Consider the following 12,101-nt stretch of genomic DNA (forward strand, 5'->3'; position numbering starts at 1 on the left):
GCTGATAGTTGGTGTTTGCAATGGTCTTCAGTTAATGATTCTTGCAAAATTCTGTCTAACGTGTTTATTTTAACTTAACAGGTTCATAGTTAGCTACTAGGTATGCAGTCCAGAAGACCATGAATCAGCATAACAGAAATTAACAATTTCCCCAAACTACTGTCTGGTTAAGTGACTTGCTTTGTATCAAAGAGTAGGCAAACCAAGGATAAGAGAATCGATCCCTGTATCCTTGTGCCACATGAAGTAGCTTGTTTACATCTCACGGCCTTAGTCCTCTGTGCTAACCCTGTACTATGTGAAGTAACTTGTTTACATCTCACAGTCTTATTCTTCTGTGCTAACCCTGTGCCATGTGAAGTAACATGTTTACATCTCACAGTCTTATTCTTCTGTGCTAACTCTGTGCCATGTGAAGTAACTTCTTTACATCTCAAAGTCTTATTCTTCTGTGATAACCCTGTGCCATGTGAAGTAACTGCCTAGCATTAGTATGAATCACATGTTTAGAGAGAGCATTATTAGTGGCGCACAGCATATACTATACAGGTGCTCTCTAATTCTGTCTCTCAAAGTTCTATCAGTTTTCCTGAGGTAAAATGCTCTACAGAGTGTACAGTAAGTGAGGTAAACAGCATGTGAGGTCACACAGGTGGCATTTATCCTAAAGTTGAACCTTTGTCCATTGTCAGGGTGCGGAAAAGATCCATTCCTATGTATAAAATTGCAAAAATTGCAATTGCCACTGGGGTGACATACTCCCTTCAGTCTCACTCACATCAGGCTTGGTGCTGTCTGGATAACACAAAAGCCTCTTCAAATTCTTCTTATTCTTTTAAAGGAATTTAGGTATATCACCTACTATCCTCCTAATGCTGAGGTGGGTAGTTAACAGACCCTTGCACTTTGAGAGGAGGAATATGTCTTTACCACGTCTACCTTTCAATGGTGTATTCCATTTTACCGTAGATTTGTAGATGATTTGTTTTTTATTTGGATGGGTAAGGCTGAGGATCTAATTAAATATCATCATGATCTGAACTTGACTAATAGATTTCTGAAGTTCTCTTTGACTTATTCAGAAATGCAAATTGAATTCCTAGATATATTTTTGAATAGACAAATGGATGGTTTACTGTGTACAGGAATTTATAGGAAGCCATTCTATAGGAATTCCTTGTTACACAGACATAGCATGCACCCTCCACATGCGTTCAAATACAGTGAAAGGTCAGGGATTCAAGCCTCCAAATTGAATGGTGCCAATGAAGGTTTTAATTCTGATCTTACTCAGTTAAGTGGTAGGTTAAAGGATAGAGCTATAAGAAAGGAGAGGTTGATGGGGTACTAAGTACCATTCCTTCTCTTAGAACTAATATAGCAAGACCGTATTTTTAAGAACAACCTTTAGATGTGAACAATGATTGCCCTTTGCCCATTGGATCCACTACTATTTCCATGGCCCTTAGTTACACCACAAATACTAGAATCACTATGGACATCATTAGGAGGATAGTAGGTGATATACCTAAATTCCATTATAAGAATAAAAAGAATTTGAAGAGGCTTTTGTGTTATCCAGACAGCCACAAACCTAATGTAAGTGAGACTGAAGGGAGTATGTCACTCCTGTTGCAATTGAAATTTTTGTAATTTTATAGACAGTAGTGGATCTTTTGAGCACCCTGACAATGGACAAAGGTTCAACTTTAGGATAAATGCCACCTGCATAACTTCACATGTTGTTTACCTTGCTTACTGGACACTCTGTAGAGCATTTTACCTCAGGAAAACCGATAGAACTTTGAGAGACAGAATTAGAGAGCACCTGTATAGTATATGCTGTGCCTCCATTAATAATGCTCTCTCTAAACATGTGATTCATATCTTTAAGTTTATGGTCATTGATAGAATTCACTCTAGTGTTAGAGGTGGTGGCATCAGGAATCAAACTGAAACTAAAGAAGTTAAATGGATGATAAAGTTGAGGGCTGATCATGGCAGTGGGCTTAATGAAAAAATTCCACTTAAACCCATCTTGAAGGGACGTAGTCTCAGGAGTTAATTTTCATTTGCTCTTTATATGTTTTAATTTATGTTTCTGTTTAATATTAATTTTTATTATCTAAGTTTTTTGTAAACTCCTTTTCTCTGTATGTAGTTTTTGTCTATATGTGTATATACTCACTTTATATGCAATGTGTGGCTCTAGAATGCTCTTCCCCTTATTTGTGATCCTTAGCATGTGACTGGTCCTTGAGTAACTGGATTCCCTATAAGGTATGGATGTTTTTTCTCTGTACATATGGTCTGATGAAGCAGAAGTGAAAGCGCTTACCTAGTTTTACTTGTTTGATAATAAAACAAGTTTTTAACCTCAGCCAGTGTGTTATTCCATTGTTTTTTGAGTAATCAGACTGCTGTATTCATTTTATATAAGCCTGAGACTGACACCTCACTAACAGAAATACAGTACCAGACTGCATTACGAATTAGTTTTTTCAAACACTGTTCAGCAGTTCATCTATGCAGCCTGCTGCAATCAGTGAAGGAGATATTTGACTGTAATGATGAAATTATAAATAAGGATTTAACTTTGGCAATATGAATCAAGGAAAGATATAATCTATCTGAACATACATGCATACATACTTACACATTTTTTTCCAGTTATGGAAAGAATATGTGGAAACTGGATAGCCATTATACTAGATACTATATACATGCCTTCAGTAACAATATTTACTTAGACATATTATGGAAAGGTGATATACAATGAGGAAGACATTCCAGAAACGTATAAGCAATATAGTTCCACCTAATCGTTTTGCTTGAACTTTGTTTTTAAACCAGAAATGAAAAGAAAGATTCCGAAACTGAACTCAAGTATTTGCCCTTATATGTCTTGAAGTTGTGCTCACCCATGAGTACATGGTATAATATGGCACAATAATACAAAACAGGCTGGCACACAAAATCTAGTATCACATTTTATTTTTAATTTATTTTTTTAACCAAGTAAGTCCTACTGGACACTAGTTTCCCTTTTCAGAGGTATCTTGGGATCACTGTCTGGTTAAGTGGTGTTGCCAGTCATACAGTTTATAAGCAAAAAATAAAAGATTCAAATCAAAACTACAGGATGAAGCTTGTTAAAATATTGTAACCATAACCACCTGAGGTAAAGTAAACTAATCGTATTTGTTCCATGCATATGAAATCATGGCAAATGACTACATTTTTTTGTCTGACAAGAAACTGAATCAGAATGGTGCAGTATACATTGTTGATCTGAGTGGTAGCACAACTTTGATGAACAAAATAAAAGGAACTTGTACACATGAACCAAATTAATGAAATGTATTTGCAAGGTCTGCGGTGATCACTTAATGTCAGTGACCTGTTTGCATTATTTTGTTAAAACCTAAAGAAATTAGAAAAGGGAGACGCTATACCATAAAAACTGAAATGAGTTTTAAATGTTCAGTAGGGAAAAAAGCAAGAAATATTCATTGATATGGAATGTGTCAGCATTTAGCACGAACATCACATTTTTGCTGTCCACTTGTGAAATATATTCCTCATTCTGTACCTACTAGTTTATTATAAGTGCTCACTCATTTCCCTTTTATGATTGCACACAGCATGCAGAAAATGAGAATAGAAAATTCAGAAAGAGCACCACTGGAGCTATGGCTAAAATGCAACAATACCAAGTGTGATCTTTGGTATGGTTTTACAGCTGGCATTATAAATAACATCAAGTGATTGGATTTTGTAATGATCATTTCTAATATGATTTATGCATATAATTTACAGACAAAAAGGACTGTTGCTATTAAAGTAATCATTTCTTATGATTTGATGCATAGAATAGAATGATAATTTATGGAATGTAAGGGTGTTCATTCTGTTAACAAAAAGGCAAGTGAATCAGCTTTTTATTTCAGTGTCAGGAGATCAGTTCTTACTACTCTCTTAGTAGCAGGTTGTCTTATGTCTTTTGCTAGATCATCATTTATACACTGTTACCCATTAGCTATTTGATGTGCTCTGACATGTTCAAAGTCATCAAGATTTATCCCATGCAGTATATTGCAGTATTATCATGAAATGATATAACATGCTGAAAGGAATACTGTAATTCAAAGGCAATTAGGACCATTTGTCTTGCAGTAACTTATGGCATGACATTTGCTTTAAGTTATTGCATTGCTTGGCTGGCTTCACTGTACAATGATCTAGGATGCAACACTAATCACAGTGTTTGCCAGTAGCTTGCAGAATACTGAACAAACATAATGCAATCACGAGGCACTCATTCTCATTTGTTATGCAGAAAAACATGACAAGATACCACAGGCTGGCTCTGCTGTAATCCAAACTGTAATGGTGTTTTCTTAGTTAGAATTAATCATATAATATATGCAAATAGCAACACTGGCTTAACGAAACACGTACAATTAATGCATTTTAAACTGGAACTTTATACATTAACTGCAGGCATGAAGCTAGCACTATTAATAATGCCACACCAGATGTTTTAGCTCACATGAGATGCAACCATCTATTTGCTTTGGTTTTGAACTACAATAGTTTTTGCTTGGATGGTGATGAGCTACCTGGAGAAGGCAGACCGTTTAACAAAAGCTTGTAACCACTGCCTTTTAAGAAAACTGATTGTATAAGGTCCATGTGATAAGTCCTACCTAGAAGAGCTTAGAATATACTTTAAATATTTTTTGATTTTTTTTTACTATGTTTATTATTTGGTGGGTGTTTCCCAGCTAAAACTTGGCACAAAGAAAGTCACCAAACAGTGAACAACAATCAGCATGATACTTTTTCATTATCAGCTTTATGGAAGACACAATTTTATATCAAGTCATATACGTCAGCCAAATAAATGCATTGACTGTTTGTGCATATACCCCACTACATTACACTGATAATGCATTAACTTGTCAGTGAAGTAGTCATAAAAGTATATTCTGACATAAAGACAGCAATTGCTTTAATACTTTGTTCCCATTATGTCCAGGGCCAGATCCATCACAAGATGATGCACTTGGCCTTGTGTAGTCTGTGGAACTCCACAACTGTACAAAAAAAAAAATTCTTCCATCCAAGTCTCCCAAATCAATTAACCAATTTTTGTACGTGGAACATTTGAGCTAATGAGGGAAACTACCTATAGCTATAACAGAGCAGTGTATTAACAGGTGCAGCCTTGCCTTTTTCTTTTTTTTTTTTCATGTGTTTGGCAAATCCAATACTGACATAGCTGTGTTTCTGATAGTTAATGAAATGATTGCAGAGTGGTGAGTGTGTGTGTGTGTGTGTGTGTGTGTGTGTGTGTGTGTGTGTGTGTGTGTGTGTGTGTGTGTATGTGTGTATTTATCTGAGAGTCACACCCATGAGCATTCTTGATTTGCTTACCTTGGACATCTGAAAACAGTTTCCCCTAAGGCTTAATTTTATTACACAGATCTCCCTGCAGATTAGAAAACATTTTCTGATAATGGCAGTCACTAGAATTTCTTACTGCTTCTTGTTCAGAAAATACACAACAATATCTCCCTGTGTCTCACAGTTATTCATAGTCCCTTTTTCTTTATCTGTTTGTTATTCAGATATAACCCACTTTTTAGGAACTCTGACTGGTTATGTGACTTGATCAAAGTTACACAGTAACAGAGGTAGAAAGAATTAACTCTGTAACCTTGACTACAGATAGCGGTACATTAAGAGCCTATTGCTTTAATCTACCGCATTAACTGCCAGACCTTCATTAACCTCTTCATTTTCTCATATATCATGAGAAGTAAAATCACTGAAGTTTGCATTCAATCAATAATGCTAGTCATTAGAGTTCCATAGTTGTTTTTGTTCAGAAAATGTATGCTGATACAAAACATGTTGTTGTGTTAATGAGGAACTGAGTAAAATTATAGGAACTCAACCTAATTTTATTAATAAAAAACTAAAAATTTAAAAGAGATTTTGGAAGGTGGATACAAATGTGAAAATCATGATAGAGTTATTACTAGGCTGGGTACTTTTGCCTGTACAAATTGTAATCATTGTAGATATATGATGGGTGTACAAAGTCATTATTTTAAGCATTTAAAATGTACTTTAACAGCCAGAGGTAGGTTTGCTTGCCAGAGTGAAGGTTTAGTATATCTTGCAGTATGTTCCAACTGTGAACATTTCTATATAGGAAATCTATAAGAAAGTTAAGCTACAGGGTTAGAGAACACCTCCTTGCTATAAAGAAAAAACACACAAATAGTGCATTAGCAAAGCATTCTTTAAGCTGTGAACATTTTAGGAAATTTACTTTTTTTGTAGTGGAAAAAGTTAACACAGACAAATTTGTAGGTTCGTTTAATAACTTTTTATAGAGAGAACAAGAGTTGAAATGGCAGATTTTTTTAAGAGCTGATTTAATACCTGGTATCAATAACATAGTTTCAGTCAAAAGTTACCTGAACTATGTCAATTTTGACACAAAGATGCAATAATTATGTGTTATGTTTAAAGTTTTATATTAAGGTTGTATTTGAGTATAAATTGAATTATATGAAAATATTTTATGTTTTTGAAGCTCATTGGTTATGCAACAACTATGCCTTTAAGGTTTAATTATTATAGGATATGCTGATGGGATGTTTTTGATATAAAAGGAAATGATGTCAGTGATACATTGTATGATTCTGAAGAAGTTCTATATTAAACGGGATGAAAGGACTAAATTTATTGTGGCTCCCGTGTGTGATTTGGTTTTATGTTGTTGTGTTAACTCTATAAGTGAATTAAGAGTAGTTTGCTTCTCACCTGTCTCTGATTTTGCAGAAGATCGCTGATTTTACCTCATTTATTCCCTGACCCTTGTTAACATTTTTTTCCTGGTAAATTACTGAGTATAACTCAGTCAGTAATACTACTCATTACAGTTTCATAGATCATAGCAGAGGTTTAGCTAGCTATTCTGGTGGCTGGGTGCCATTCTCTGATCTAGCATCCCCCCCAGCTGTAAGTTCATCATCATCACCATCATCATCATCATCCTCATCATCAACCAGTTTTCCCCTTTTTCTACCTGGAGTCATGGTACCATGTTGACTGCCACCATCTGTCTCTATTCAGTGCAACTCTCGTACCTTCTTTGACAGTCTGACTATTGTATGTCTTCAATCACACAATCCATCCATCTTTTTGCAGAACACCCTCATTTCCTCTTGCCTCCACCATGTCTTTTGCAAATTCTCTTCACCAAATTGTCTTCTGCTTTTTTTGCAAAATTGCTAGAACCACTGTAATCTGGACTTTTTCAATTTCTCTTCAATTGTAACTCTTTTGGCTTCTGATCTTATACCTTCATTTTTTTCATCTGTTCCATAGTGTACATACTGACACTCATTTCAGGCACTTCAACTCTACAACCTGTAGCTTTCTTAACTCCTCTGCCTTTACTGACCAGGTTTCTGTACTATACAGTAGTACTGGTCACACTACAGTTGTGTACACCTTACTTTTCACCTTCTTTCGCATTCTTTTGTCATATACCACCCCCTGACACTCCATCTCGGTTGGCTGCATCTTCTCAGATTCTAGCTTTGACCTCCTCATTTAGACTTTCACTTTACCCAAACCAGCCCTCACAGATACATGAAGCGGTTAGCCTAGTAAAACTATTTTGCCTTGTGCGTCAATTTTCAGCTTCTTCAGATTTCCCAAACTTGTTGCCATTACAGCTGTCTTATCTCTACTCAGTTTCATCCCATGTGCCTTCAGTTTTGCATTACATTCCCCCTTCCTTTGGTGAAGTTTTTCCTCAGAATCTGCCTGAAAATGCTACATTGGCTGTGTAGAGCAACTTTGTCGATCTGTGCCTTCTTACCTGTTTGCTAATGTAGTTTATCACCAGAATGAACAGCAGTGAGTTCAGAACTGAACCCTGATGCACACCCACTTCCACTGTGAACACTTCTGTGAGTCCAAACACTGTCTGTTCTTGAGACAATGGGTCCTTGTACATAGCCTGTTTTAATTTTACCAATATTTCTGGGACTTTGAATCACCACAGGCCTTCCCAAATCAGCTTCCTTGGAACCTTGTCATATGCTTTCTCTGAGTCTAGGAATGTCCAGTTGGACTCTTTCCTTATCTCTATTGTCTTTTCAACTATCTGCCTTACTGTAAACACTAGGCTGGTTGTGTTACATGCTGATATGAATCTGAATATACTCATCTCCCATCTTACTGAACAGTACTCTGTGTATTTATTTATCATTCACCTTCTGCAGACCGTATATACAATGTGACAGGAGTTTGATAACTCTGTGCTGCCCACAGATGTAAATATCCCCTTTGCTCTTGTACACTGGTGTTAATATGCTTATTTTCCAGTCATTTGGGATATACCTTTCTTTCCATAATACGATTAGTACTCTCAGGAGCCATGTTCTCCGATCTTACCTGACAACTTGATCATATCTGCTGTGGCCTAAGCTAAGTCTGCTGCTTTTGCTGACTTTGTTTTCCTTAGTGCTGTTCTTACTTTTTCTGGGGTGGGCTCCTCTTCACCTTTTATTATAGGCAGTTCCTGGGACAGTTCAGCTTCTGTGGTATTTTCTTGATTTAGAAGCTGCTGGAAGTTCTCTTTCCATTTGCTTCTGATTTCCTGTGGACTAGTGAGCAGGTTGTTGCTGGCTTCCCTTATGAAGGGTGGCTTACCATCATTTTTATCTTTCTGCCTTTGCCTGACAACCTGATAGAGATTCTTTGTGCCATCTACTGAGTCCCTTTCCAGAAGTTGACAAGAGTGTCTCTGATGCCTTGTTCTTTGGTATTGCAACTCTTCTCTTAGTCTCTTTGTTGGCCAACCAGTATTCCTTCTTAGACTGGTCTGTCTTTTCTATATTCCACTTTTTCCTACATTCCTTCTGTACTTTGATGAATTCCTGAACTTCTGCATTCCACTACCAGCTTTCCCAATGTACTTTGCTTCCATACCTAGATCAGCTACATATCTGTTCTATAGTCCTCACACGTGCTGTTATGAGGTGCTGCAATTCTTCTTTAACTCCACCTATTTGCTCTTCTTCCTAAGGTGCTAGAGCCCTGACTAATTATTTGAGCTCTTGTGCTTTCTCTACAGTCAAATTCAAGATCTTCATCCTAGTCTCTGTTGACCTTAGAGTCTACTCTGACTCGACTTGCAGTTGATTGTGATGGGCAATGGTTTATACTGTGGTCAAACTGTTTCACCTAGGATGACTTTGCAATCACTGTTTCTACCACAATGCTCTTTTCTTACTAAGAGGACGTCTGCCTGAGTTGTATGTTGGCCATTCTTGTATGTGATCTTGTGACTGTATCTCTTGATGAACAGAAGTCTAGAATGGCCACTCCTTGTTTGTGCTGATATGTGCGTTCAGAGCATGCGTTACCGGCATTAACTCATTTTGTCCTGCTTTATTTAATAGGTCCTGTAAGTGCTGTCTAAAGCCACTCTTTTCCTCAATGTGACAGCCTACCTGTGGCTCATAGGCTGACATTATGATTAGGGCTTTATCCTTAAAAAAAAAAAAAAAAAAATCAGTCCTGTCTTACACAGTGTACTGCACACTTTACATTTAAAAGAAAATGCTCTTCTTTCCTGTTAAACTGATGTACTTGTAGCAAACAGCCGCTACCATTTATGACACATGGCATGATAAAGTTCTTCAGATCTAACTGTTCTGAAAAAAAAAATATTCTTTTCTTTTTAAGCTGCAGCAAACTGCTTACTAGAATGTAGCAAGGAACTGCTACAGTTTATGCTACACACAGAGTGTTAAGTGCTTCAGTTCTGATCTCAAATGCAATACTGGCATTTGAAAGTTAGTAATGCACTGCACTGAGGACTGATCAGCATCCGCTGATCACGGCCCTTATTATTGCAAACCTGGTGTGGCTGACGTCTTCTCCACACCATAGCTGTACCGCTGGCTCACACTGATCATGATATGCATGTTTATGCAACACCTATTGTTCTGTTCACCTTTTATATTAATTAGAATTGTCTGGCAGGGCTCTAAGATGATAACAAACTTCTTCCTTGAGTCAGGAATATAGGGTTTGACTCCTCCACCTCCATTTGCCTAATGTGTGATATTGAGCAAATGACTTAACCAAACAGTGCTCCTGGGAAACCTCTGAAAGGGGACACTTTGCCCATTGGGTTTGCCTGGTTAGCAAATAGATAATATAATATTTTAAATCTGATCCTTTTGGGACTTTGCCCTTTTTTATTTTTGGCTTTGTTTGGCATTTTCAGTGAAGAGGTTAAGATGTATTTTGTGCTGCCTCTTGTAAAATTTGAGGCTTTCTTGCAAAATTGTTCCAGAATCCAATCATTATATAATGACAGGCATGTACGGTTCAAACTTTCTGTCCATCAAAAATGATTGATAATTCAAAACCTGTTATTCCAGCAACTTTCAAAGTATATAACAGAAGTACTTAACAGTCTGTTCCTGATTTTGTGTCTGTTTCTGATTTTAAAGCTGAAACCTTTGAGAGGGCAGCCAGGAGTTACAACGTATTACGCTTTATGGTTTGTGTCTTGAAGTTTAAATTGTCCCTAATTTTCTTGTCATCATATTTGTGTTATGTTTCTTGTAAAATATGCAATGTTCTTGCAAAGTGTTGTGGGGCTGCAGTCACTAAATAATAACAGGTGCGAGTTTAAGACTTTATACCATTTAAAAAATATTTGCTAATGTAAAACCTGCTATACTCACAATTTTCTAAATATGTGTTCCTGATTTTGGATATTTGTCTTTGATACTTGAATTAAGTGGTTGGGAAAGCATGGAGGTACAATGGGTTGCTCTGCATAGTTCTCACAGCAGTAAGATGAAGATACTTGATGGTCATTACTTATGTATTTCTTCATTAATTTTACTGCATGCAAACTTCTGATGTATATGCAGTCATACAAGGGGTTTTAATTGAAGCCCCATCTGTGTGTGTGCATGTGCGCATGTGTGAGTGTGCGTGCGTGTGTGTGTGTGTGTGTGTGTGTGTGTGTGTGTGTGTGTGTGTGTGTGTGTGTCTGCGTGCGTGTGTATACACACACACATACACATATATATATATATATATATATATATATATATATATATATATATAGCGAGAGAGAGAGAGAGAGAGAGAGAATGATTCTTGGTTCCTGTATCCCAGAAAAGTTATGGTGTAAAGGAAGGAAATGATTGCAGTAAACATTTAATATGTTCTCTTTGAATTCATTTTTAATTTAGCTTGCTATCTGCAGGCACATGGGTATAAAATACACTGTGTTTGAATGACAACAGTTTGCCTAACAATTAGAGCAGATATATAAGGGTTTGACCTTCAAAGGAGGTGCTTTCAGTAGTGCATGATTTAATGCCCACAGCCTTCATTTGTCTTCTGTGAGACTCTAACCATGTCACTTCTCCAGACACTGTTGCTGGGCTGTTTATAAAAAGGGTTGGTCGCATCCAGTGAGCTGTCTTAGGATATTAGCAAACATGTTACACATTTCCTCTTTGAATTCCTGCACTCTACACTTAGCTGCCATTTATTGCTTTACTATATGCTGTTTTGAGTATGAATCCCAGCATGACCCTTGTAGTTTAATGGGTTGCCAGATGCATTTTCAATAAATGTGAGTTTCAAGGGCAGTGAGGTTTGCTGTTGCTCTTGCTATGTCTGTTTTCAATGTGAGAGTATTTTGTTTTGTTAGCAAATTACTGTCATTGCTTTTGTTATAAAATTTGAAATAAATGTTTTCCGGTAAATGTAAATCTATGTGATCATTGAAAACATAAAGAAGAAAATAGCAATGACACTGACATTTCCAAACAGTGCTGTATGACAACTGGGAAACAAAACCTGACAATGGTGTATTGGTATGGCCGGGGAGGGAGCTGGCCTATTACACTACATAGGATCCCCTTTTGACCGTGATCCAACTCTGATTATTTCTAAAAGAAAAATGATCCCTGACATGCTCTATATAAACCAAGCATCACTTCACTGTTTTGCCTTTTATGAGACATTTCTGT

At 36.8% G+C, this 12,101-nt stretch overlaps 1 protein-coding gene across 1 annotated transcript in view; it reads left to right on the forward strand.

Moving 5' to 3' along the window:
• SHISA6 (shisa family member 6) overlaps positions 1 to 12,101 on the forward strand; it is a 1,067,716-nt gene that overhangs the window by 105,472 nt on the left and 950,143 nt on the right. The gene's annotated exons all lie outside the window — the stretch shown is intronic.

The sequence above is a fragment of the Protopterus annectens genome, chromosome 4.part0, assembly GCF_019279795.1.
Source record: "Protopterus annectens isolate FY-2018-M chromosome 4.part0, PAN1.0, whole genome shotgun sequence".
NCBI classification, from domain to species: domain Eukaryota; kingdom Metazoa; phylum Chordata; order Ceratodontiformes; family Protopteridae; genus Protopterus; species Protopterus annectens.